This window comes from Ochotona curzoniae, unplaced genomic scaffold (assembly GCF_017591425.1).
Source record: "Ochotona curzoniae isolate NIBS_2020 unplaced genomic scaffold, NIBS_Ocur_1.0 contig_883, whole genome shotgun sequence".
NCBI lineage: Eukaryota > Metazoa > Chordata > Mammalia > Lagomorpha > Ochotonidae > Ochotona > Ochotona curzoniae.
Window position 1 is genome coordinate 15740695 of NW_024466599.1, and position 26931 is coordinate 15767625.

General features: G+C 49.9%; 1 protein-coding gene across 1 annotated transcript in view; it reads left to right on the forward strand.

Moving 5' to 3' along the window:
• The first annotated feature begins 2703 nt into the window (after positions 1 to 2703).
• KLHL29 (kelch like family member 29) overlaps positions 2704 to 26931 on the forward strand; it is a 250149-nt gene continuing 225921 nt past the window's right edge. The window contains exon 1 of the mRNA XM_040993941.1: positions 2704 to 3308. The gene's annotated coding sequence lies outside the window, so the exon portion shown is untranslated. The remainder of the gene's footprint in view (positions 3309 to 26931) is intronic.

Consider the following 26931-nt stretch of genomic DNA (forward strand, 5'->3'; position numbering starts at 1 on the left):
GTTTGAAGGACTGAGACTTCCAGGTAGCTATGACAATGAATAAGATGTCATGAGTTCAGTTCCTGGTTGAACAATTGGCATGTAGCAGCCACTGAGCCAATGGTGGTTTTGTGGGTGTTGTCATAAATACAGACGAGGAGAGAAGTCTTCTCAAACCACAGCATGCATAGGTGACTTTCTGTGAGAGCATAGCCTTTGTCTGATGGATTTGCTTCCTCCGTGGCTCTGCCCTGGGCAGGGAATGAGGACCCCAGCCCATCTCCCAGGGCCCTCTGAGTCCCTCTTTGGTAACCCATTGGCATGGAGTGAAGCTGTGGGCACAGGTCCCAGGACAGGCAGATCTGGCTTCTGGAATGCGTCTCTGAGAGCTGCTCAAACAGCTCCACGTGTACCACGCAGACAGAGCCATGCCATATATCCTGCTGCACACCTCCAGCTAGTGCTGCCAAGCCCCTGGGCTTGCTGGGGCAGACTCCAGGGCTCCAGAGAGGTGGAGCTGCTTTGCGGACCCTGGCTGGTCTTTTAGAAATAACTGTGTCTGCACCAATCAGCACCTGGCTGCGTAGAACCCCCACCCAGAAGAAGGTATGACTCCTTAGTCCTTATTTGCATTCAGGTTCTGAGGTTGAAGGGAGGGTGGGTGAGGAGAGGGCCCAAGAGCCTGCTTGAAATCAACTCACAGTTTTTGTTCTCCTCCCCACCGAGGAGACCTTCCCTAGAACCAGCAGCTGGGCATGCCGGGGACACAAGGAGGGTCCTCCGCTGGGTCAGGACTCAGAACAGACTCTCCCTTGATGATGCCAGCAGGCACATGTGGGGATGCCAGATGCAGTCCAGAAAGGATTTCTGGAGCGTGTGCTCTCTGCCATGGCCAGGGGACCCCTCAAAACCACCTGCAAGGCACCGTGACTGCCTCACATGGCTGGACGGTAAACTGTCCCGGTCCTTGCCAAGCCCGGTCATGTGTCGGGGTTGCTGTGGGCAACCCTCCCTGGCCGGTCCCTGGTGGGTCTGACAGCTCACCTTAGAGGACAGCTTCCTCCAGCGTGGAGGAGCCAGGATGTCAGCCTGCCTGTGGCTTTGTTCTTTTCCTGGCATCGACTTGCTCGAGAGACTGTGTATCTCCTTAAAATCCCAAGGAATCCCTGCTTTCCCTTTTTGCTATCCACATGACTCTTTCATGGCTTTCCATTCACCAGTTTAAGAACTGGGTCTTCACCCCACGTCCATCAATCACCTGCAGGCGCTGCATGGGGAGCCGCATGGGGGAGGGAAGCTCCCCTTCCCTTAACCACACACCAGTTTTCTTTTTCCTAGCTGTGCCCCCCCCCGACTTTACCCTCCTCCCCTCCCCACACACAAGCTACACACAACAAAACCTCGTCCCTTTTTTTTTTTTTTTCATTCCAGGAAATGTAGTTACTCCAACACCAGCGGCCGTTTCCCTGGTGTCCTCATTCTTGTTCACTGACAGTCCTGCTGCTACCCTCAGTAGATTATTATTATTTATTATTTATCAGCCCCGACACTGTCCTCCGCTGCCTACAAGATATTAAAGGAGACACAATCCGTGCACCGAGATTACAGCCAAGGAGAGCAGAGGCCTGGAGCAGACATCACAAGAGGGAACAGAGAAACGGGAGTCACCGTGGGAGTCAGTCCTCCCTCCAGCCATGCAGGGCTCCTCCCAGATCAGCCCCGGTGGCCAGGGCTCCCCCCACCCCTTGCAACACCCCTCCCCAATTTCTCACCAGGCCTCAAACCTCAGCGGCTTTGCTTGGGGCAAGAAGGGCGGGGGAAGTGAGGTGGGTGGGATGGGAAGGAGGAGGGGGTTCAGAAGCCTTCAAGCGCGGGGCGGGGAGAATGGGGGGAATCGTGCACGGAGAGGCAAGGAGAGGCGAGAACAGAGAACACGCAGGGGAGGAGGAGGTTGGAGGAGAGCAGGGGTCCCTGCTTGGGATTCCAGCAGGCCTCTCCCCTCACGCGCGCCAAACCTTTCCCAGGAGTGTGGACGTATGGGTCTGTGTGGACCGAAAGGGAATGCTATAGAGGAAAGTCGGTGCAGACAGTGGGAGACCTAGAGCCGGGTGGGGGCGGGGCGTCAGTACCGGTGGAAGGGGAAGTTGGCGCGCACGGCGCAGGGTCAGGCTGGACTCGAGAAGGGCTAGGGCAGGTGGCGCAGGGCCTCCCGTGGCCCTCCCGAGGGGTGCACAATTTCGGCTGGTGCCGCGGCCGCGGCGGCAGAGAGAAAGGCGCAAGCTGAAAGACGATTGGACTTTTCGTTCTCAAACTTTTCTGCCAGTTTCCTCAGGTGTGGAGAGCACTCGGGGGCTCGTCCCAGTCTCCGTGCCAGCCCCGGTCCCTCCCAACCCAGGGCCGCCGGGGCCCGGAGGCCCGGGGCCGAGCAGCGGGTGCCACGCGCAGTGTGCCTGCCGGGCGCGGCCGCGGAGCCGGGCGAGCCGGGCGCCGCGGCAGGGGTCGGGGGTGGCGTCCGGCGCGAGAGTCGGTGGCACCCGCTGGCACCCCGGCCCGGGCCCTGGCGCACGGCTGCAGGGGATCCCTCGGGCCCGCCGAGCCGCGCGCGGAGCCGGGCCGGGGGCGCCCCGCCTCCCCCACCCTCCACCCCCGCCCACTCGGGCGCCCGTGATTGGCTCCGCCCGCCCCTGGCTGCGCGCCGGAGCCCGCCTCCCTCGCAGCTAAAGCAGACGGTACCCGGAGCGGAGCGAGCCAGAAGGGAGCATGGTCCCCGCGCCGCGGCCGCGCCAGCCCCCGCGCCGCCGTCCCCGCCACCGCGGATCCAGCCGCAGCTCCAGCCCCGGCCCCGGCCCCGCAGCGGCCGCCCGCTAGCCCCGGTGGTCGCCGTGCCTGAGTGCAGCGCCTCCTCCCTCAGCCCCCTGCCCGGAGCCCCGAGCCCGGAGCCAGCCCCAGCCCCGCGGCCGCCGCGGCTGCGGGAGAGGGCGGGGGCGATGCTGCCGGAGCCGCCGCCGCCGCCGCCGCCTCGATGAGAGCCGCGCCGCACCGCGCATAGCCGCACCGGCTGACAGGCAGCAGAACCGGCTTGCCTCTCCGGGCATCCTCCCTGGGCTGCCGGGAGGCGGCGGCGGCCGAGGAGGAGGAGAGGTGGGGGAGAAAGCTGAGAGCAGGAACGCGAGGAGCTGGACCTGGATCCGTTTTTCTCGGCCAGGACCCGAGCGGCCCCAGCTACCGCTGCCCGCCGGCGCCGTGCCCTATCCATCAGCCCTCCTGCGCCCACCCGCGACCCCGGGCTCCCTGCGCGACGGGCCGGGGCCGGAACGGCGCGGCCAGAGGTAAGAGCCGGGCCAGACTGGGGCCCCAGGGTGCTGGCGGCAGCGCGGGGAAGGGCCGGGCTTGGGAGCGGGGCCCGGGAACCGGGAACGCTGGGCTCGGCTCCGACTCCGCCGGCGGCGGCGGTAGGAGCCTCCCGCGTCTGGACTCGCACGGCTGCAGGAGCCCCTGCGCCTGCGCTGCTTCAGGGGAAAAAGGGGGGAAAACTTCCTGCTGCCGGGTGTGCTTGCACGGGGGCTGCCCCGGGCCACCGTCACGGGGGTCGGGTGGCTGGAAGCGAGTGTGACCCCCGGCAAGGGGTAAGCCCTAGTGCTGGGCCCTGTCCGCGCGCGCCTCTCCAAGCCACCACCCTCTGAGGGGCCCAGGGCCCGAACCAGGGCTAGGGGCCAGGAGGCACTGTAGGGCTGCTCCTGGAGCGGCAGCGCGCTCTGCCCTTTGGGAAGGTGCGCGCTGCTATGCCGCAACAATCCAGACAGGGGTTCCCGCCCCTCGCGCCCTGAGACCCGGAATTGGGGTCTCGCCACTCTATCCCAAGTAACTTTGGAGACACCGGAGCGTGAAAACCGTCTGGAAGGACCCGCACAGACCTTGTGGTGACCCACCCCCCCTCCACTTCCCTTGACACCTTGTGGGTGCCACCGTGAGCTCTCGGGACGGCCAAGGGGCCAAGCAGAGGCACGGGGCTTGTTAGTGTGTTGGATAGTGTGGACCCGGAGACGCTGGGGAGGAGGTTGTTAGGGGGTCACACCGGTGCGGGCCGGCCAGGGCGCACGTCGGGTTCCCGATGGCCTGGAGCCGACCAACAGCACAAGGGGTTATCTACGGTCACGCAGCGGTGTCCGTGCTAGGCAGTGTTCCGCCCGAGCCCCCAGGGAGGACGTGCTCGTTTGGGGCCCGGAGAAAAGAGCCAAGGGCCCCGGGGTGATCCGAGATCGCTCTGGGGACAGGTGGTGTCCTGCGTCGCTCGAGGAAGGAGGGGATCCGTTGCCCGCCCGCGGCCAGCGGTCTCAGTCGAGGGGGTGGTGGCGAAGCGGGAGTCCTGGGTCCGCCTGTGGAGAAGCCAGTGGTCGCGCCTGGGCTGTGGAACCGAGCGGCGGACGCGATCGGTCTCTGGGGATGCTGACGCGCGAGGAGCTGCGGCCGCCGCGGTCCCTGCGGCGGTGCGAGCGTTCTCTTCCTTCCCCACGGTGTGTGCGCCGCCGCGCGCCCCGGGCACAGCACGGACGCAGGTATTTATGTGGCATTAGGCGAGACCTCGGCGCGGGAGGGACCAGACGGGAAGGACGCAGAGCTGCCTGCCGCTCCCAGCGAAACTTCCCTTTGCCCGGCGCGGGGAACGTGCGGGCTCCGCTGCTGCAGGCTCCAGCCTCGCTTCAGCCGCGCGGCGCTGGGATTTGGCTCTCCCCTGGCAGCAGCAGACCTGTCCTGGTTACCGCTGTATTTACCCCAGTTCCGGTCTCTTTAAAGTCATCTGTCTAGTCAGTCCCGACTCCTTCCCTTGCCTATCGCTACCCGTCTGGAGAGAGCGGATGGAAGGAATTGTTTCACTTTAGGGTGAATGACAGCAGATCTAATTAGTCCAGCTCATTCCTAATTTTTTTTTTTTTAATGATGGGAGAAGTGCGGAGCTAACTTTGTAATTCTTTTTTTTGGGGGGGTGGCAGCGTGTGGAGGACGATGAACACTTTGATAGATGATTCCTTCGGACACTTAAAGGAAACGTGTCTGGTCATGCACAGGTGACCCGCCCACCTGCGTCTGATTAGGTTCTGAGGCTGGGTGTTTACACAGGTGCCACGAATGACTGTAGGCTCGGTCCCAGATATTGCCTGGAGTGCACTTGATTTATCACCCTGCTACAATCAGGCAATTGCTAGCATATGTGCCCTTAAACCCTGTATGGATTTAATGACATTTAAATTAGGTTATGGGCTGATGCATTTCACCAATTTTAATAACTTCTCTGCACAAACATCTTACACACCGTGTTTGTCCAGGATGAAGAAAAACCCTTTCTTCTGTGCAGTGTCTCCATTTCTGGTGCAATCAGTGAAACGTGTGGGGCTCCAACTTTCATGTACAAGCAACAATCCGAATGAAACACCTAGAGTTTTACTGAAATAAAATATCCTATGGTAGCCATGGTAACAAATAGATTAAGGGTTATTGGTTTTCATCTGTATGTGATGGGGGCGGCGAGCTAGTGTTGTGTCTTTTTAATTATGTTACTAATGAGTGGTGGTCATACTTCAGGGACTCAGAGTGGGAGATAAGCCCGAGATTCAGTTTTGTGAAGGGTTTATTGGAACAAAGACTTAAGGAGAGCTCCAGAGAAAGACTTCTGCTAACTGCAGCTCTTCGTCTCCAGGAAGCAAATGGATAGAATCGGTTTATTTTGTTTTTCCAAGTGGATGAGAATTGAGTTAGTCCCTTTAAGATTGGAAAATGTCTTTTGCTTATAAGCAGTTACCGAAGGAATTTTTAAATCCAGCCCCTGTTTTCTAGGAACAAACATGTTTCAAGCGTGGATGGTGGTGTGGATGCAGTGTCACAGTTGTTATCAACACCTGTCAGTCGAACTGAGCCATATCATTAGTCTATTCAAATGTTGCCTGTTTCAATATTCATGCATTTCCATGGTGATCCCTTCCATTTTTGTTTATTTAGTCAACCTTATAAATCTTTGGCATCAGTTTCCACTGTGCCATGTTCTCCCCCCTTCCGTTTATCAATGGTTTTGGCTACAAATCCTCCCCAGTTAAAAGTATATGTTTTTTCTTGCTGGTTTATACAAGTTTATGCTGTTCCTACCTACACACGGATAGAAAGGCTTTAATTTTATAAGACTCAACACCACTGATGTTAATGAATATTTTTTTAACATCTCGCTTGATAATTGTGTGCACAGGTTATTATTATTATTTTCTTTGAACAGGGTCACTGCAAAGGTTTCTCACTTTGTGGTCCAGAGATATCAGTCTAATCTGGAATTGACTAAAGTGTTTCCTTCCTTCCCTTTGCTTCCCCCACCCCCTTCCTTTTCTCCACCAACCTGGTTATGTTCCCAAGGACTCTTGGTGTCTTCAGCCGAACTTGGCTGGGTGAGACTATGAGGCTATGCATTAAAGTGGGCCTGTCCTAGAATCAGTCTCTTCTAGACACAGCTAGCACAGAAGGTTCCAGAACACCAGAGGATTTTCCAGATGTGATGCATGTTTCCTCACACTGTAGAGCATTTCCTGGGACCACAGCAGCGCTGTGAATCTACTGCACACGCAGCTTTTCTTAAATGCGAGAGATGACTCTGCTGCCCGCTTTCAACTTTGCTTTCTAATGATGCTGTCCCATGCTAATCACGACCCTGTATATTTCAGGAATATCAAGGCAAGCATTAGCACGCTACTGACTTATTAGGATCGGGCAAAGTAATTGGAACACTTAAGTTCAAAGTCAGATGGAGAAATGGAATTATAACCAACCTTGTGATTCTATAATCAGTCAACTAAGAGCCTATTTGCGGGAGGAGGAGGAGGAAATACTGTGAATAAGAAATCCAGTCCCTGCGGGTGGGGGATAGTGTGAACCAGGGTGGTTACCCCCAGAGAGGATTGGGGAACAAGACTCTGCTTGTGAACAGATAAAATCCCTAGGTCATTCTACGTCCCTTTTTGCATGCCACACACATGCTAACACAAACGATAAGAAACTGGGAGAGTGCTGTAGTTTGTACAGAACACAACCAATGTGTTATTCCATCTAGTATCATCTCCTAATTTGCTAAAAAAAAAAAAAAAAAAAAAAAAATAACCCCCAGAGAGTACTTCTGTTTGAAGTCCGTTTTACTGTAGGAATGCTCTTATCATTTCGATACAGAAGGAAAAGTGTGTTGGACTCCTTCACATGTGTTTCAGATCAGAGGTGCAGTTGGCAGATCCCCTCGGCGGAGAGCAAACCATGCCGTTGTAACCGAAGCAGCCACACACTGCCTCTTCACCAGCCCAAGTCCAAGAGCTCATCTGGGCTGTCTTCAAGGACACCACATGCAGACAGGACGGGTGAGGCTGCCAATTAAGATGAGGGAAGTTGAATTCTTGGCACCAAGTTCTTGGAGCCGTCGACTTTATGACTGGGGGCCTGTCCCACTCAAGGGTAAGAATTGGCAGAACTCTTATCTCCCAAGGGAAAATGCATCTGCCTGAAATTCAAGGAGCTTGGGGGCTCTCAGTGTCACAGCAGCAGACAATGGGTCAGAAGCCGGAAGGATGCATGGCTCCCTGACACGGAGAGGCTAGCATTGGCCTGCACACATGTCTGTTCGTTATTTCTTTTCTAGATTTTTTGAAAAATTTAAATGATCATTTTATGAATATACGTGATACATATATACATGGTACACAAAGATTTTTTCTGTCCTTTTTAAAATTATAATTAAAAAATATCTATAATGCTGCATCTTACTGTGTATGGCTGCACAGTCCAATAATGTTACTATTCATTGCCATCAATTCTCTCCAGAACTTTTCCATGCCATGTTACTGAAATTATTTCCGTTAAATACCAGTCTCCATGTCCCCCACGCCTAGCCTGGCAACCAGAGTTCTGCTTTCTGTTTCTATGAATTTAGCTACTGTCAAAATCTCATGTAGTATTTGTCTATTTGTGACTGATTCGTTGTACTTCTCGTGTCTTGCAAGTTTATCATATGTTGACAGGAATCGGGGTTTTAAGGCTGAGTAATATTCCATCTTGTATAGGTCACACTTTTGTTTATCCGTTTAGCCTTTGGTGAGCATCTACTTGCATTGTTTCCACCTCTTAGATGTTGCAGACGGTACTGCCATGGGCGTGAACGTGTGACGTGTCTTGGTGAGCTTGCTTTCAGCTCTCTTGGATAACTACACTCACACAGGATTGCTGTATTCTGCCACATTTAGCACTAACAAATGCGCGGCTGCTGCAGACAGGACTTGGGGAGCAGGCAAACAGTATGCTGTCACATAAGGGAGGCTTTTCCTGTTCTGTGTGTGCATTCGCTGGCATGATTCTCGGGTCTTTTACGCCAGGCTGCAGGGGCTTTCCTGAAAGAGTCGCCATTGCAGAGGATGTGGAAACAAGGGCTTCGTGGTCTATCTCTAATGCCCGCTGGCTGTGTGACCTTGGAAAGATCCTTAAACTCACTGCACCTTGGCGTTCATGCAGATGGGATCGTTGCAGCTTGCTGGGAGTGGTTGTGAGGGCTCACAGATAACTCCCGGGAAACCTGTATCACAGTGTTTGGGCACAGAGCGTGGGCAAGACAGTGCTGATGGACGAGGCAGCAGCCATACCTCAAAGTAGCTTCCTACCTGTTAGAGCTTCATCATAGTGATTTTTCTATTATTATTACTGTTTGAGAAATAGAGATCTTTCATCTGCAGGCTCATTCTCCAAATACCTACAATAGACCAGAACTGGGTCCGGATGAAGCCAGGCGTCTGGAACCCCATCCAGACCTATCATGTGGGTGGTCAGAACCTAAGCACCTGGGCCATCTTCTGCTGCCTGCCAGGCACATCATGCCAGCCCACAGGGTGTGTAACGCATTCTGTGTCTCTCAATTTCAGTACTTGTTCTGGAAGTCATTAGAGATTTGCATCACAATTCCAACTGTTAAAAATACTCTTGAGTTGGTTTGATGTATGAACTTTTAATTCTGGGGTTTTTTTTTTTTTGCATCATAATTTCAGAGTCGATGTAGATTGTGGAGGTCAGCTCATCTACCTATTATTCAATCACCAAACCTTTATCAAGTCCCAATAATGTAATAATAATAGCTTCCAGTTACGGCTGCCCACTGTATTTTAGTACTTTACATACATTATCTCTAATCCTTATATCAACGCTGCGAGGTACGGATTATCCACACTTTCCAAATGAAGATGAGGCACCGAAGTAATCAACTGGCCCAAGGCCACAAGCCTAGCCATGCCGCTCAAGTGGGTTTGATCACAGACTCGTGAGCTGCAATCTTCATGTCTTTTCCTGCATGCACAAGCGTGTGTGTGTGTGTGTGTGTGTGTGCGCGCGCATGTCTCTCTGGACTAATACTCTGTGGAGTACCAGTGCATCTACCATACTTCATATCCTGGTACATGCTAGGCACTGCAGTGTCCATGTAAATTAACATTTGATAGAAAACAATTCCTCTAGGAGGAATATGAGCCTAACAGTGTTAACTGGATTTGACCAACAGTCATCACAGCATTGGGGTTAGCACTTGCCTGATTCCTGGAAGGCTAAGGAAAAAAAAAAAATTAGGGGTGCTTAAAGGCTGTTCTTTTCATTCTGAGCTGGTGGAGCCTGTCAAAGACTTATAAACAGTGTGGAAAGGTTTGAGCCAAACCTGGACCAGCTGATAATTCTATGCTGGTGCCCAGGACAGTGCCTGACACATAATCCTTTCGTTAAAAAAATTTTTTTTTGGTTGCCTAGAAAAATGTTCACCCTCAAAAGTGCCCAGGGGGAAATATTAAAGCCTGCTTTTGAGGTTTTCGTTCACTGCCTGTGAAGTCATGTTCAGGGTTTGTCATTGTGTGGAAGTTTTCGATAGTATATTTGGGTGTTTATCTACTCAAAATGCTTGTTGATGAGGGCTAACTAATCTAAATGGAATCTTCTAGAATTTATGACTTGAGATGCTGTGGCCAGTTTTCTGCTGGAGTTATGTCACTCCAGTGGTGACTTGAATCTCTTGGCACTTTTAGGAATCAACAGAGAGTCCATCCGTCCGTCCCAACAGGCTCCCTTGCGAGATATCGTCCTCACATAGGTCTGTTTTTAATTTGTCGTGTTTCGCAAAAAGCATTGTTTTAAAGAAAAATACAACACCTAGATGTGACTTATAGCTGTAAAAGGGCAGTAATACCATGCTTCCAACTTTGTCCTATTTTTTAGTTTTGACATTAGTTTTTCTCTGGACATGGATAGGGGTGTGAATAAGGCCCCATTGGGCATACACAGCTAGGAACGCCTTTGCTTGCTGTTTGCCCTCTTGCTGCTGCCATCCGCTGAGTGGAACTCACTGGGAGTAAAGCCTGGCTAGGGGGCTTTGATGAATCCAGTCATGAAAGCATTGCACAGGAAGCTCTGGGGAAAACTGGCCCAGGCCACTTGTGTGTGCCTCTCTGTCTAGCCTCTCCCTTCCCTCTCTGCTGGACTGGCTTCCACCCTAAGCTGAAATCAGGCTAGAGGCATGCTTGTCCTTCATGCTCCTAGAAGCAGATGAGGGTGGTGGCAGAGAGCGGGGGAAGACCTGCTGGAAGACCCAGCGTCTCTGTGGGAGGCCAAGGCTGAGGCCAAGTTAGAAACCAGACAGCTGCCCGAACATCCCTGTTTTCCTTTTGGTTCTTCGCAGCATCGAGAAGTGGCGAGAATGGCAAAACTTGGATTGTACAAAAATGATTTCACCTTTTCTCTTTTATCTTCTTTCCCTCCCTGCCCCCCCTTATCTTCCAGCTTTTAAGCCTTGGCTTTTTGAATCAAAACTGCAGTGGAAGTTAGCCTCCCCAGGAACTTTAATGATAGATACTCAGCTCCTGGAGTCCCTAATGAGTATAGATCCCATTGCCGTTTACTGTGAAGGCGCCATGGAAAGAACGCATGCGTCCCCATGGCATCTCGTTTAGGGCTCACCCTGAGTTGCGATGGCCACGTTCCCATTCTGCGGATGAGTTAGAGACACAGAACGTTTACCCAGTGGCAGATCAACCAACAATGGGTGCTGTGCGCTGGAGGTTACTTAGGGGATGGACAAACCTGCCTACCCAGCAACTGCTGGCCTGTGGAGAAGGCCAGACAGTGAAATGACTCACACAGAATACGAATTACCTATTAGAATAACAGAATAATCACATGTTTAGCCACATGGCTCACTGATTAATCACAGTTGATATAATAAGTTGAGGTCCAGCTAATTTTCTTTGAAGGCATAAAATGAATGCAGAGAAACAGACCCACTGATAGGATTTTAAGTGCGGCTTGAGTCTCCCCTGTTTAAAATGCTTGTGTCAGAAGAAACCCAAATTCCAGCGTTTTTCAGATTTTGAAATACTTTACATGTACATAATGAGGTGTCTTGGGGATGGGACCCAAGACATAACACAGAATTCATTTATGTTTCACGTACAACTCATACACATAGCCTGAAGGTAATTTTATACAGTATTTTTGGTGCACCTGTGTTTTGACTGGGATCCATCATAGGAGCTCAGATATGGAATTTTTCTACTGTGGCATCATGCTGATGCTCTCAAATTTCTGGGTTTTGGAGTGTTTGGGGTTCTAATATGTGGACTAAGGATGCTCAACCCTAACCTTCATATTTAAATTTTCTGCCGTCATATTAAGCGGAACAAAAGTTGGATCCTGAGGTTACCTCCAAGGTTTTCATCTCACTGATTTTTTTTCTTTTGGTCACAAGGCTTCCTGGGGTGCATTAAATTGAATGGATGAGAATTGAATATTTGAAGACTAAATGAGTTCCTGCTTGCCAAGTGGGTAGAACAGTGCCGAGATCCTGGCTACAGGCACAAGTGTTTACATTTTGATTCACTTTGGGGATCACATCTTCTTGAAGGCATGAACTGCCTTTGCCTTCAACCTTGGTCCCAACACGTATAGGGGATACCCAGAAATCAATGGAATAAAATGAGATGATAGGAGAAGAGCTGGAGTGCTGAGTAGAAGTCTGTCCAATCTGTGGACAGTGAGTATTCCTGTCCAGTAGTATGCTGGAAATGTCTGAGAGGCAATCCAGAGGGAGGAGAGCTGGACTGTGAATGCTGCTGTGGTCAGGGCCACTTGGTACGCTTCGTTCTGCCTTGCCACCTAGGCTGGACACTGCTGCCATTGACCAGTCTTCCCAGCCAGCAGAAAGGAACAGAAAATGGTGTTGTTCCAAGTACACTTTCATTGTGGTGTCAGCACATGCCCAGTAAAACCTGGAGTAAGCATTTAGACAGCACTATGAACATCTAACAAGAACGCCGAAAGCCCGGTCCATGTGTGCACTTCCTTTGTTAAGCCAGGCGAAGCCCAGCTTAGGTGACACAGTGGCATGCTTAGTTACTGAGCAAGCTGTGCACAGAATGGTCTGTGGTGCAGCCACACATGGTAGCACTATGGCGGGGTTCTTAATGCATTGATGATAAAAACAAACCCCCCAATCGGGTCTTTCATCACAGAACCGCACAGAAGTCCAAAGGTGCTTGTCAAAGTCTGCACTGTCATTTTACAACTCTCATGTCTCGAACCCTTTGTCAGCAAAGTCCATCTTTGCTGTTTTTGGGATAACAGCTGAGCCATGGCCAGCCCAGCAGTGCTGCTTTAGCCAGCACTGCCTTACCCAAACACAATAACTGTCTCTGGTGGCTTGAAGGAGCGGCGTATTCACCACCCACCCACACGCCTCTGGGGCCTGCTCGGCTGTGCTACTGCACTCTTTTACCCGCTTGAGAGATGTGTAGGTTATTTTGCTTCCTTTCATTTTCAGGATGGGTTATTTTGCCATTGAATTAGCTTCTGGGGGCGATGTGAAGTGATACGAAATGCCCTTGTTTCGATTTGGATTTTCTGAGCTGGGATTTGGGAAGTAGCAGCAGTACATTTGGAAGCCGGGCTGGTTAGCTGTGTGCAGCGTGCATGTCTGGCTGGCTGGTCCTTCTAGGAAAGAGCCTGCTGGAAGAGGAATGCTGTAATCTATTCGGTTCATGCTGTTCCAACCAGCTTTAATCATCAAAACTTGAATAATACTCTAACTGGGAAAGGCACATCTTTCTCACTGAAGCCTAGCTGTGCAAACCTCAGCGTCTACCCAGCTCAGCCACGTGCTGGGAAAAGAGCACACCCGCATGTCCTCATGGGTTGTGGGGACCCTGCCTTTTTTTGAGTGAAATGATACGAAGTTTCAACTTGTCCTCCTGGTGAAGGAAACAGATTTTCGTAAAAAGTGTACTCCACAGAAGTTGCCTTTTTTTCCTTTGTAGAAAGTCATCTCCCTCTATTGTGACCTGGAGAAAGATTTCCTCCTGGGGCCACAGGTGTCTGACTAGGTCCAACCTGACACCCCTGGGAGGCTGGCTGGCAGTGCAGGGGCAGGGCTTTCTGCAGGGTTGGGGTGTGGCTGGGACACGGGGGAGGATGGCAGGCAGCCATGCAGAGCCGGGACAGAGAAGCACACACGCTGCTGCCTTGCTCAGATAAAGGCAAGCCAGCTGCCTTCCTGTGACAAGGAGCTGCAGCCTGGATGCTAAATGAAGTTGGGGTAGGCAGTCTAACCTACGGCCAGACCACCCTGAATGCGCCCAATCTCATCTGATCTTGGAAGCTAAGCAGGGTCGGGCCTGGTTAGTACCTGGATGGGGTAGGCAGTCTGTGCTGCTCCCCACATTCTCTCCCAAACATCCCTGAGTGAGAGTTGCAGAACCAAGGTCCCCATCAGGTCCCTGCCTGGGAACTCCAGGCTTTCCTCCCTCACTGCTACAGGAGCTGCAACAAGCCAGGTTTTGTTCTGCATGGTTCCTGGAGGAGGCTGCAGGGGCAGGGAGAGCCCTCCCAGAACTGTGAAGTCACAACTCCAGAGCTCTAACTGCTCACTGTTGCTATTCCTGGCCGGCCTCCTGGAATGCCTGGATTCCAGCAGCTTTTTTGGATACCTGGAAGAAACCACCCAGGGCCCGGTCTTTGGTCTTGGGTCAAGGGGGAGGCAGATGTCTGCTGGCTTGTGAGCTATTGGGGATGGGCGGCACAGGAAGCATCTGTCTGGGAATGGAGCTTGTGACAGTGGGGACAGCGAGACTTGGTTCTCAGGTCTACATATACAATGAAGGCTCAACACAGACACACACATATACACACAGAGAAAACCTCCAATTAAAACATGGGCAAAGGAGTCAAATAATGTGTGTCAAATTGTATCAGTTGCCAATAAGGACACGGCAAGATGTTCAACTGCACCAGTCATCAGTGAGGTGCACATCAAAGGCACAGTGGAGAAGTGTTTCAGTCCCATTAGGATGACAGTTACTTTAAAAGGAAGAAGAAAACAAGCAAGCAAATGTTGGTGTGTCTAGAAAAACTAGAACCCCTGGGCACTGCCCCCTGGCAACGTGAAATGGTGAGATCTCAATGGAAGAAGTTATAGATAAATGAAGAATTACCATGTGATCCAGCAATTCTGCTTCTGAGTGTATCCCAAGAGCAGTGAAAACTAGGCCTGGAGCTAGTGTCCACACCTAGCAGCAGAGTTTACAAGACCAAAAGCTGGAAGCAGCCCAGCCGTCCATGTGACTGCACGGAGAGACTGAGCACAGTAGCTTCAGGACATGGGATGCGATTCAGCCTTGGAAAGGAAGAATATTCTGATGCATGCCATGGTGTGAATGAACCGCTAAGACATACTGAGGGAAATAAGCCAGTCATGAAGGGCAAAGCACTGAATGATTGTACATCGAGAAGGTACTTAGAGTATGATGGTGGCTGTCAGGGTGGGGAGTCATTGTTTAATGGGAAAAGGGTTCCAGTGTGGGAAGATGGACGTGTCCTGGAGATAGCCTCAGTAAGGCCTGAGCCCTTGATGCCACTTAACTGTCACTTAGACATAGTTAAGATGGGAAATTGTACAGTAGTGTACTTGGCTGCATTAAAAACAGAATAGATTTCCAAGCATTTCCCAAACTCATTCTACTGATGCATTTTCAGATTCGCTTAGGGAAAATAAAAAATGCATTCAGCAGTTCCACAAGTCTTACAAGGCACTTGCTGTGTACCTCACTCTGGGCTAGGCATCTCAGAATAGTTGAGGGCATAGACTGAAATCCAGATTTCACTGAGTTCCAGTCATTGCATGTTCCTGTGTAACCAGACATGAAACACTCCACAAGGTTCCCTCATGCCTCCTTCAGGTCAGCCCCATCTCATCCATAGCTGATTTCTCATCGGATATAGTTAGCTGGCAGCATGCCCAGGGCGAACCCTCCCCAGGTAACAGTGTTGTGTTGATTTACGTTCAAGGATGACACCCAGCAAGCCAGACATTGTGCTGCTGCTCAGCCGATTTTTCTGAAGGCCATCCTGCTGGATGCTGCTTGGTGACCCAGTACTGGGGACCAGGAGTGGATGTGACAGCCTTCTGCAGCCAGACCCACCCCAGGCACTCACCTGCTGAGCTGATCAGGTACCTCAAGGAGGTGAGACAGGAACCTCTTAACTCCTGGCTGGGAGCTGGGTGGCCTGTCCCCAGCTCAGACTCCCTCTGTTTTGTTGGGTGTCCTGGGACTGCTGGTCACATCCTGTGGTCACAGGGATGCCTTATTTTGGGAGAGAAGTACCAGAAAGCCCATCAAGCCAGATCACAGTCTGGCAAGTCCTGCCTGCCCTTCCTGGACACAGGGACCTGGAATAGGAAAAGTGGTGTGTCCCTTAGTTGCTTCCCCAAAGTGGCTGAAGGGGTGTTTTCTGAAGGTGCATTTCTGAAGGGGAAGATTTTCTGCTGGTTCTAGGGAGCATCTGCTGAACTGGCTGAGCCTCCCTCATTTCTACTCTCTCTTATTCCCAGAGAAGCTTCTGGGGCCAGTTCAGGTCCTGCCTGATCCCTGTCCATGAAGACTGCCTACTAGAGGCTGTTGATGGGTGAGTGAGGGAGTCCTGAGTGGAACTGCCCCTGTGCTATTCACAACCCTTTTGGCATGTATCCCTCTGTTGACTTTGCTCAAAGGATCCAGGCCAAAGCTGGGCACCCTTTGCTGTTGGAGGGACTAGGCATAGAGAGGGGAATGGGTTATCCAGGACTGACCAATTAGAGGCAGAGCTGGAACCAGAATGCGCCCCCATGCCCTGCCGTATCCCAGCCCAGAATGTGGCAAGGTCCAAGCATGATCCAAGTGAAGAGTTGTTTCCTGAGAACCGGGTGCTATTTCCAGCTGCACATCCCTTGGGATTTTCTTTCACCATCTAAGCTATCATCATATGCAAACGGGGTGATGCCCTCCAATGTGTAACTCCGTGAAGGATCCCTTTACCAGGGAGCACGACGACCATGCACTTGGATCTGAGCCAGGAAGATCAGGGTGGCTCAGACTCCCCATGTGGTAGACACTGTCCAAGTCCTGGGGTCCCAGGCGCTCAGTGAGTGCCCTTGACCTGTGCTTAACTCCACCGTCCCTCTTGATTCCCCCGCCCCTACCCCTGGATTCCTTTCTGTCTCCTGTCCCCACAACCTGGGGCTCAGGTGGGGCTGACAGGCAAACCCTTCTTTGCCTTCTTTGCCTTGATCAGGAAACCACAGGGGAGAAAAAAAAAAGGGGAGCACATTTTTTTTTGAAGACTGAGAACAAAGTTTCTAAAATAACTTCATTGTTAGTTTGATTCTTTGAGAAACAAAGTTTCAATTAAGAAGGAAACTTGGCCAATCAAACTGGGGACCTAGGTTCTATCACCTAATAATGCCAACCAATACAATAATGCTGTCATAAGAATGCAATGGAACTGAGATGTCCCAATCACCCCATATTTTGACTGTGCCTTTTTTTTTTTTTACCGTGTTTACTGTCACCTACAGAATTCAGGGCAGTTCTGGGCTGTGTACCCACAAGCTCCTGCATTCAGCTTAGGTGCGTAGGGCTATACCATCATCAACAGCAGACCACATAGCTATCCGAGGGAGCCTGTTTCTCCAGGAGGAATGACAGAGCACTGCAGTGGGAATATGGGGACATTGTCATGGAAATTGGCCTTGCCTTGAAAATTAGGGGTGTATCTGTGGAGGTGGAGGTCGAGTTTGGATCCTAAAAGTAGCCCTGGGGAGGATGACATCAGGTACTTTGAAACAATAATCCTTGGCCACGATGATTAATAACCAGCCTCCTAATGGGCTCTGGCTGAGCACATGTCCCTGGGCAGATGTCCTTGATGTGGTACTTTGTGTACAAGGTTGCGGTGGCCCCTCGGTGATACTGTGGTTCTGGCCGAGTCTGTTCCGATAGTTACTGTCAGGCAATTAGGCACAAGGACCCTCTCTTCCAGAACTTCCTAGCCTCATTTGTTTATTCCTTTTTCGGTTGAGCCGGGTGGCTCCGCTTTGATTCTGACGACGCCGTCACACCATCTAGGCTGCAGTAAGCACTCTATGATGTCTGCATTCTCAGCATCACCCCGTGCTGTGTTTCTCGGGATGTGTCCCAGTTCCTAAGTGATGCCGGAGTGTGTTAGGATGTTAAACATCTACAAACAAAGAACATAGGAAGCAGCCTGAAAATATATTGTACTTTTCACAGTGGTCATCCTGCTTGTTTATGATTTTCCTGCCTTTTTTATACCTTTCTTTTTCATATGGGATAAAATGGAAGCATATCTAACAAGGGAAAGAAAGGCAAGGTAAATTGCACTGTGTTCCTCGCCTCCCATAGTAAGCCATGCAGTTGTGTATATGATGAAGTTGGAAGAACGAAAGACCGTGATGTAAAAGAACTTTCTTTTTTAAACAACAGCTTTTGTTTTTGAAAGAGGAAAAAATGCATTGTTTCATCTCATTCCATGTCACAGTGTCTCTTGCCTTAAGTAAATTAATCTCTAGGTTTTGTGTCATCCTGAAGTTCCCGTAAACACCGAGATTGGGAGGTTTTCCTAAAGGTAGCTGATACAGGCTTACTCCTGAAAAGCTTACCTCGTTCCATGTTGCACTGGCTTTCTCAAATAACTGTGCCCCCAAGTGGTCACATATACCTGTAAATTGCATCCAACAAAATGGTCGCAGCCAACCTCATGCCGGACCATGCAACTTTGCAGCTCAACACTGATGGCAACATTGTGTCTGAAGAATGAGAAAGGGGAGAAGACATCGGGAGACTGAGAGTCAATGTGGTTGTGTATGTGTGCATGTGTGTGCTTCCGTTGGCAGGGGGGCCTGGCCAGCAGAGGTGGGAACACCCCAGGCAGAGCCCTCCAAGGACGGTGGCGCCTCAGCGGTGGGTTTCTGAGGAGCAGGTCCGGGGGCCCCTGTCAGCCGGCTCCTCCCCAGCAGTCGCTCCCTGACTGTCTCCTTGGCGGTCTGCCAGAGGCTGTAAGTATACAGAGAATTGTGCTTTAATAGAAGCTTTCCCTCTGATACGGATTTAAAATGAGGGAGAAACTTTGTGTTCCTCAGCCAAGCAAAATGCATGTGGATGCTTGTGAAACGCTGGTGATTACAAGCTCATCTTACATCATCTTATTATTTCACCATTGCTGCCCGTCAGTCTCAGGTGATAGATTCCCGGGAGCAGAAAGGAGGCGTATTCAGGGCGATGATGATGTTTTGTTTTTAAGAAAAATAAATGTCACCCAGTGGTGATCACATCGTACAGGGGTTTAGCACAGAGAATGACAATCTGGGCGATCAGGCTAAGTGAGAGGCACAGAAGTGAATGGAGCACTGTCTAATGGCCTCTTAGAAAATATACATTCACTTTAACCAAAGGCAAATGTTGGAGGCTTTAGGAAAAGAATACCTTCAAGTCTTAGGAAGGGATGCTCTTGAATAACCCCATGTTCAGACACTGGCACTATTGACATGGTCCGCTGTCACACCCACAAGAGGGCATTTGCTCATCACTGCTGTATAAAATGATTTGTTCCTGAACAGGAAGCTTCGAGGCCTGTGGGGAGGACAGTGCCAATCAGCAGCAGGGGATGGGAGACGGCAGCGGGGGAGCTGCTGGTCTGCTGCCCCTTGGTGTGTCCGGCCAGCGTGCTGACTGGTGCCGGCAACCGGCAGTTCGGCTCTCGCCGTTTTACTTGCTGTTTGTGTGATGTCTCATTCCCATTAGCACTTGGGAAACAGGGAATCTTCGGCTGTACGGATTGTCCCTAGACCCAAGGACCCACATGCTGGTCTCTAGCTGAGCCTAACAATGCTGCATTTGATGGTCTAACATTTTTAAGACCCTGGCCAAAGCCTGCCAGCCCAGGGAGCCTGCACTGCTCTGCAGCTGCAGGTGCCTTCCTTTCAGGGCTTGGTATTGACATTGAGCCAGCTGAGCAACCTGTCCTCATAGAGCACACCATCTTAGAGAAGTAGCATCTAAAGGGGAGAGAAGCACCGACTGGTGAGTCATTTATAATTGTAAATGTCATGAGAAAAAGCATCATTGGGATAAGGAGAGGGGGAGCTCTTTAGATGGAGCACTTTGGCAGCTTCTCATGAGAAACAACTATTCCAATTTTGTTAGGTCAATACCAGCATGATTTGACTTATAAATGTACGAAATCCTTTGAACTCTCCCTCTTCAAAAAAGTTAGTCTTTGTCTTTATGTTACAGACTGTGGCACATGATGAAAATGGGATGCAACAGGTGCCTGCCAGGCATCCATTTGCGAGATAGCATTCAGAAATTACCATCAAGAGTGGGAGTTCGGTGTGGTGATTAAGCCACCAATTGGGATGCCCGTGTTGTGTGTCAAAGCACCTGGGCTGGAGTTCAGGTATTGCTGTTCATGCCAGCTTTCTCCTAATGCAGGTGATGGCTCAAGTAGTTGGGTCCCTGTCATCTGTGTGGGCGCCCCCAGAGGAAGAAGTGCCAGCCAGAAACATCTTGCTTGTCCCTGGGGAATGTCAGAGGTTCCACATAAGGACCCTTGGAGATCCTGGGAGAGCAATCGGGAGAAATGTCCACTTCCAATAGGTGGGAAAGGGCCTGATCTCAGTGACCAGGCAAATGTGCCCTCATGTCTTAACAACTTTGAGTGAGACAATAGGAATTTTTTACTATATAAGAATTGGTAGACATTTTTTTAAAATGTTTTATTCTGGGGAAGGATTCCACTACCAAGCACATCTCAATAGAACAATAGGATACAAATATAAAGATGCTCTGTGGTTATTAACAACAACAACAAAACCCCATATCTCCTCTTCTCCCCAGGGTTCCAGAAAGCATACATGCTTTGGTACCCAAGAGCAAAAAGGATCTGATTCCCCAATAAAGGATCATTAAGTAAGCAATGTTTTAGAAAATTCCCAGCTCCACAGTTTCTTCATTATCCATAGACTTTGGGAAATATCCTGCCAACTGGTCCTGGTCAGGGGCTAGCATTGAGTTCCATGAGTCTTGCTCATGATTTTATCGACACTTTCTCCAGCTCTGAGGACCAGACCACGTGACGGTGGTATCTCCACTGGCAGTGGCTCACAACAGGCGAGACACAAGGGCTGAAGAGACATGCTGCCCACCCTGCGCGTTCCAGGACACTTGAGGGTGTGTCCAGCCCAAGGGCCATGTGGCAATTTGAGAACCACGCGAGAACTTCTAAAGCCGAGAGTTAAAACTTTATGTTGGATTTTTGTTTTGTTTTTATTTTTCTTGGAAAGGCAGAGTTTACAGAGAGAAGAAGAAACAGAAAGATCCGGTTCACTCCCCACGTGGCCATAATGGCAGGAGCTGAGTTAATCCGAAGCCAGGAACCTAGAGTTTCCTCCCAATCTCCCATGCAGGTGCAGGGTCCCAAGGCTTTGAGCCATCTTTGCACTTGATCTTAGCCAAAAGGCCAAAAAGCAGTATTTTAGGCCGTCCTCGACTGCCTTCTCAGGCCACAAGCAGGTGGGTGAATGGGAAGTGGAACATCCAGAACGCAAGCTATATCCATATGGGATCCCAGAGCATGCAAGGTGAGAACTTTTAAGCATTAGGCTACCACACCCAGTGCCCAAAGCTTTACTTTGGAACACACATTTTGAGAGGTCAGGCAGTATGCGATGGGCGAGTCACAGAAGGCTTTCTAGGGAAAGGTGAGTCTTGCACTTAATCTTAAAAGATGAGTAGTTTTAAGAAAGAGGTAAACAAGATTATAATGGGTGACATGTTCATCTTTTAAGATTAATGCGGGAAGCGAGCCATCAGCCCAGCAGTCAAAACTCCAGCATCCTGTGGCAGACTGGGTTCATGTCCAAGCTTCCCACTGGTACAGACCCTGGCAGGTTAAGCAGCTGTGCTCCTGCCGCCCATATGAGAGACCTGGGTTATGTTCCTGTTCTTAGCTCCTGTCCAAGCCCAGGTCATTGAGGGTATTTAAAGTGTGAACCTATAGACAGAAGATTTCTCTCCCCTCCCCCTCTTCCTCCCTGCCTCTCAAATAATATTTTAAAAACTTAGCATGGGTCATAGTTTGGTAATAAAAGCAACTTCCACCATATGCAGGCCTACAAAATAATCTGCGAAATGACCACAGTCACTATTTTAGTATTTTATGTTGTTAGGATTTATTTATTTGTTTGAAAGAATTATAGAAAGAGAGAGAAAGCGAGTTCTTCTGTCTGCTGGTTTGTTCCCCAAATGACTGCAATGGCCACAGCTAGGCTGGTCTGAAGCCAGAAGCCAGGAGTTTCCACTGGGTCTCCTGTGTGGATGCAAGGGCCCAAGGACTTGGGTCATCCTCCGCTGCTTTCGTGGGCCACAAACAGAGAGCAGGATCAGAAGAGGAGCAGCTGGTACTTGAACCAGTGCCCAGATGGGGTGCCAGAGTTGTGGGTGACTGCTTTACCCACTATGCCACAGCGCCAGCCTTATAATATTTTATCCCAGCTTCTGGTTTCTCATGTTTATAATAGTCAAGTCTGTGTTGCTTGTGAAATTGTGTCTTGCTTTTTTGCTATTATACACTAAGTGTTATGTCATTAAAAAGTATTCTTTAAACATCATTTTTGAATGGCTACCTGGTATACCTTCATGCCAGCATGCTATTATTCAGTCATTCCTGTAAAATGTTTTTGACTTTTCTGTTGTAATGTTCTGGGGGATATTCCTGTATTTTATTTTGGTTCATAGTCTCAGTACCAGACATCTGCCATGAACCAGCTCTGAGAGTAAGATTGGACACATCACAGTCTCCACTTGGGTGTCTGTCTGTCTATTCTTAGGAGTGAAAGTCTTAGTACCTACCTCATGGATGACAAAGTTCTATGAGATCATGTTTGGATAAAGTTCTAGAAACAAAATTACCAAGATTTGCTCTTTTAAAATTATGTAACTTTCCAATTATACAAGTAACGTTCTTCATGGAAAATGTTAACAAAAGGAAAAAAACCATGCATAATCGCATCACTTAGAAAAACAATTAACATGTTAGAATCTATTATTTGTCACTTTTAGCAGAATTGGGATCATTTATATGTCATTTTATCTCTTACATTTTTCTCCCTCTTTGTGTTGATTTTTTTTCTTCTTTTTTTTAATGAAATGTGATCATCAAGGCTATATTTCATCTTGCTCCTTTGTATCGAGGCAGTTAATGTAACTTTTATTGTTCGGTATGTAGCTAATTCAGTGATTGACCAATTGAAGACAACACGGCTGTAAGAGAGTGCTGGACATCTGTGGACAGTTGGGGTTATTTCTTTAGGATTTATTCCGAGTACTGGTATTACCAAGCGAGAAGCAGGTGCACAGGGAAGACCCTGACTTAAGCTGCCTCGGGCCCCCAGACAGCCTTGGCGGCCCCCTCCCTCCACCATGGCTTGTGAGTGCTGCCTCCACCCCACTCACCTGCTGTGGCTCTGTTCTCCTATGGCTCTGTCTGAGTAGGTGAATAATGGTGTCTCGTGCTCCTCATTTGTACTTCCTTCATTGCCAGTGGGCTGCAGCATTGACATTCCTGTCCTTTGCCTGTTCTTCTATTTATATTTCTCCTCTTTTTTATTGATCTGTAAGAGCTCTTTATGCAGAAGAGGATATTAACCTTTGGGTATGACGTTGGAAATGTTGTTCCCGCTTTGTCATTTGTCTTTTGAATCTGTTTATGGCTCCTGGGCTGCCAAGAGGCCTTTATCCTGCATGCCTGTGCGTGTCAGCTGTTCTTGTGTGGATGTGGCCTCTTGCATGCCTGGAAAGTCCATCCCCACTCTGGCTTTAGGTGCTTATTTGTTTGCGTTTTCTGCTATTTGCTTCGCTGCTCATTTTGCAGATGGAGCTTTTTATCCCACTCTTTCATTTTACTGTATGATAGAGGATAGGATTTTTTTCTCAATAGCTAGCTGATTCTTGTAGGTCTGCTCAGTGAGTGGCTGTCTCCCTAGTTTAAATTCCTGAGTAGGCTACGGTATGTTTCCTGTTCTGACTATGGTTTATCATGACCCTTTAAGCTCTAGAAACTTTTACTTTGTGTTTTAAAAAATCATCTCCATTATTACTCTTTTTTCAAAATGTCTTTGACTATGATCCTTGACCTACTTAGTACCTCAGATGAACCTTAGAATCCCCTTTACCAAGCGTAAAAAAAAAAGTCATTTGTTTTTTCTATGATGTTCTTAAGACTTAGATGATGTCCACATACTGATTTGTGAAGAATCACTAAGCTGAGTCCTCTCCATCAGGAAGGTGTATATCTTTCCTTGCTGCGTGCTCATGTTCTCGTTCATGTCTCCGTAGATATTGGTGTTGTCACAGGAGGTCTGCCCTGCTTTTAAAACCTCCGCTCCTAGATGTTGCACAGGGAGTGAGCTTGCTCCGTTCTGCTGTAATTTGTTTTGACATGGCTTTTTTTTTTTAAGGTAGAATTACAGAGAGGAGAGACAGAGATCTTCCATCTGCTGGTTTACAGCCCTAAGGGAGCCTGAATCTTGTTCAGGGTCTTTCAAGTGGATGCAGGAGGGGTCCGAAGACCCGAGCCATTTTCTGCTGCATTCCCAGGCCATAAGCAGGGAGCTGAATCAGAGTTGGAGCAGCTGGGACGCAAACCAGTGTCCCATAAGGGATGCCTGTGCCACAGGTAGAGGCTTAGCATACTACGCCACGGAGCTAGCTACACCCCTGATGTACTTTCTAATGATTTGCTGCTATTAAGTTTTGTGTGTTTATTTTGTATTTTGCCAGGCTACTAAGCTTTCCTATGGATGGAACTTTTTAAGGCTTTTGAAGCACTCTGGTCATTGCATTTTAAAGTTGTGTGTACAGCCAATAGCATCTGATAAAAGCACATGTTCACATTTTTATGAATCTTTATTAATCTGGAGGAAAACTCTGTCTTGTGGACCAGTTTTTCTGACTGTAGACTGAAGCCCTGAGGATAGCATTATATTTGGGCTGTGCAGTCTCAGCAGGACTGTCACATGTGTTGGTGGTCTCTACTGTGACCAGGGAGGTGGGGGGAATGTGCTGAGGGGTGCAGTTTTCGGCTGGGAGTTTGAGGTTCCTAGCCCTGCTGGGAGAGTGGCAGCGGCTCATCCTGGAGAATCCTTGCAGCAGAGCCACTGCGCACAGCCCGTTCGTGTGCACCTGTAGGCTTAATTTCACCCAAATGGACACTCAGAGCCAGGCAAACCTGATTGGGAAGAAACAATCAGAAGTCCCTTGTCCATCTCTGGCAGAAACATAATCCCTAGCAGTAAGTAGGAGAGACGAGAGCAGCTCACTCGAGATCCAACTGTAGCACCAGGCACTTTCCTCTCTGCCGCTGTGCTGAGCTGTCGTTAGAATGCCATCTCCTCCAAACGAAAGGCAAAGGAAGGCTCGGTCCTCCCCTGCTTCTCCCTGGCATATGGCTGGAGGTGGGCACGGGATCTCCGTACGTCCCCGCACAGACGGCTCACCAGCGTGCCCGTGCTGTGCGTTTCCGCCGTTGGACGCGCCGCTCGTTGCGTCCTCCGCTCAGCCTCTGCCAGTTTGGGAAGGTTGAATTTCTCCCGCTTGCAGAATTCTTCTTCAGAAGGAACATGTTGCTATCGGCGATTCCTCTGTGTTGTAACTAGCTCTTAGGAAGCCAGACTGCGAGGTAATGTGGCTTCCCTCAATAAAATCCAAGCCCCTCATACGTTGTTCAACAAATAGCTGAGTGCCTTCTGTGGGCCAGGCATTGTACATGGTGTGGGGACTTGTGCAGGCACACCAACGTAGCTGCGTCTTGTCTTCCAGGAGGAGAGATGGTATGTGGCTATTGTGCGAACAACAATACACGCTCTGCAGGAAAGCAGAGACTGCGTCATTATAGGTCTTGGGATCCGGGGACTTAGCAGTAACTGGCTAGAATTAAACTGTTCATCTTAACATAGAGAGGGGACACAGGGGAAGGAGCGGGGGTAGTGGGTTCCAGGCACAAAAGGTATAAGAGAGAAGGTCATGTGGTCAGGGAGGGATGAGAAGGCCAGGGGGGACAGAGATGTGAGAACAGAAAAAGTCTTGGTGCAAGAGGGGGCCTGAGCCCTTACCCAGAAGGGACCACAGGGGCTCTTGTACCTCCCAGAGCATCGGCTGCTGTTGACAGTGTATAAGCAGAGGCCTGGGGCTTTGCAAAGTTGGTTCTGGCAGCTCTGTGGGGAACCCCCCTCTAGAGTACAAGGAGCGAAATGGGGCGCAGGTAGATGAAGGCCCCCATTTGATGGTGCAGATGGCACTGGTATGCAGGTCTGCAGTTTGCACAGGCCCAGTGGCACCCCGGGTGATGGGTTGAAGTAAGGAAGGAAAGCGGAGAGCAGGCTCCAAGGTGATGCATTTCTGGATCAAGGAACTGAAGCACTGGGGGTTCTGTGCTTGTGGATCCTGGGAGGGGTAAGGTTGGGTTTTGTTGAGGACCAGGTCATGATGGCCATGGCAGGTGGGCAGGTAGACATGGGGATCTGGCTGTTGCTAGGAGGAGAGACCAAGGTTAGAGACTGCGCTGTGAGACGACATCTCCGTTCGTGTGAGGAAGAAGTACTTAGTTGTATGGGGTAAGACCGGATCCCCAGTCGGCTCGGGGCCTCTAGCTGCTTGTGGTTACTTTCTGGCCTCCAGGTATGGCAAAGAAGGGTGTTTTCTATTGAGTCCACTGCCCTGGCTGAGTCAAGGATGAGGATTCATGGGCGGGGGGGGGGGGGACATAAACCCAAACAAACTGCATGTCTTAAATCATCTCATTTGTAAATGTTGGCTCACTCTCCAAACCCATGGGGGTTCCCCCTCCAGGGTGAGATTCTGAGTGCTGAGATGAAACCAGGGACGCTCACGCCTGCCCCAAATCTTCCCTTCATTCCCTCCCCCGCCCAGTCCTTCATTTCTGGATGGAAAGCTTTAAAAGGCATTGCCTGATCATTTTCGTACATTGGCCAAGATGAAAATCAAGTTTGCTTCCATTTGAGATCCTTTGTGTAATCATACATTGAGCAAGTATTTATTAACCTCCTGCTGTATGTTTGGGTCATGGATAAAAATGGTGACAAAAACAAGGTCACATACCCCCTCCTGAGGAGCAGTTAGCCTAAGGTAGGAGACAAAAGAAAAAAAACAGGATCATGTTGGTGTGAGAAATGCTAAAATAGACAGATGCCCAGCATCTCCCAAGAAGACCATAAGGGAGGGGCTTTGGTAGAAGCGGGTGGAGAGGAGGACTTAGGGAAAAGTGTCAGCTAGCAAAGACAGTGAGGGCACTGGGGGCAGAGGGGCCGAGTATGCAGAGTTAGTTGGGAATGCAAATTGATCACCATGGCTGGAGTATATTGGGTGTGTTGGGGAGTGTGTATGCACCTGTGTGTGTTCACCTGTGCTTGCAGTGGAATAAAGGAACCAAATTAGGAAGGGGTCATGGAGGCAGTGCATGATGGTGGGGCATGACGGCTAACCTGCTAAGCTGGGCAACATCCAGATACTG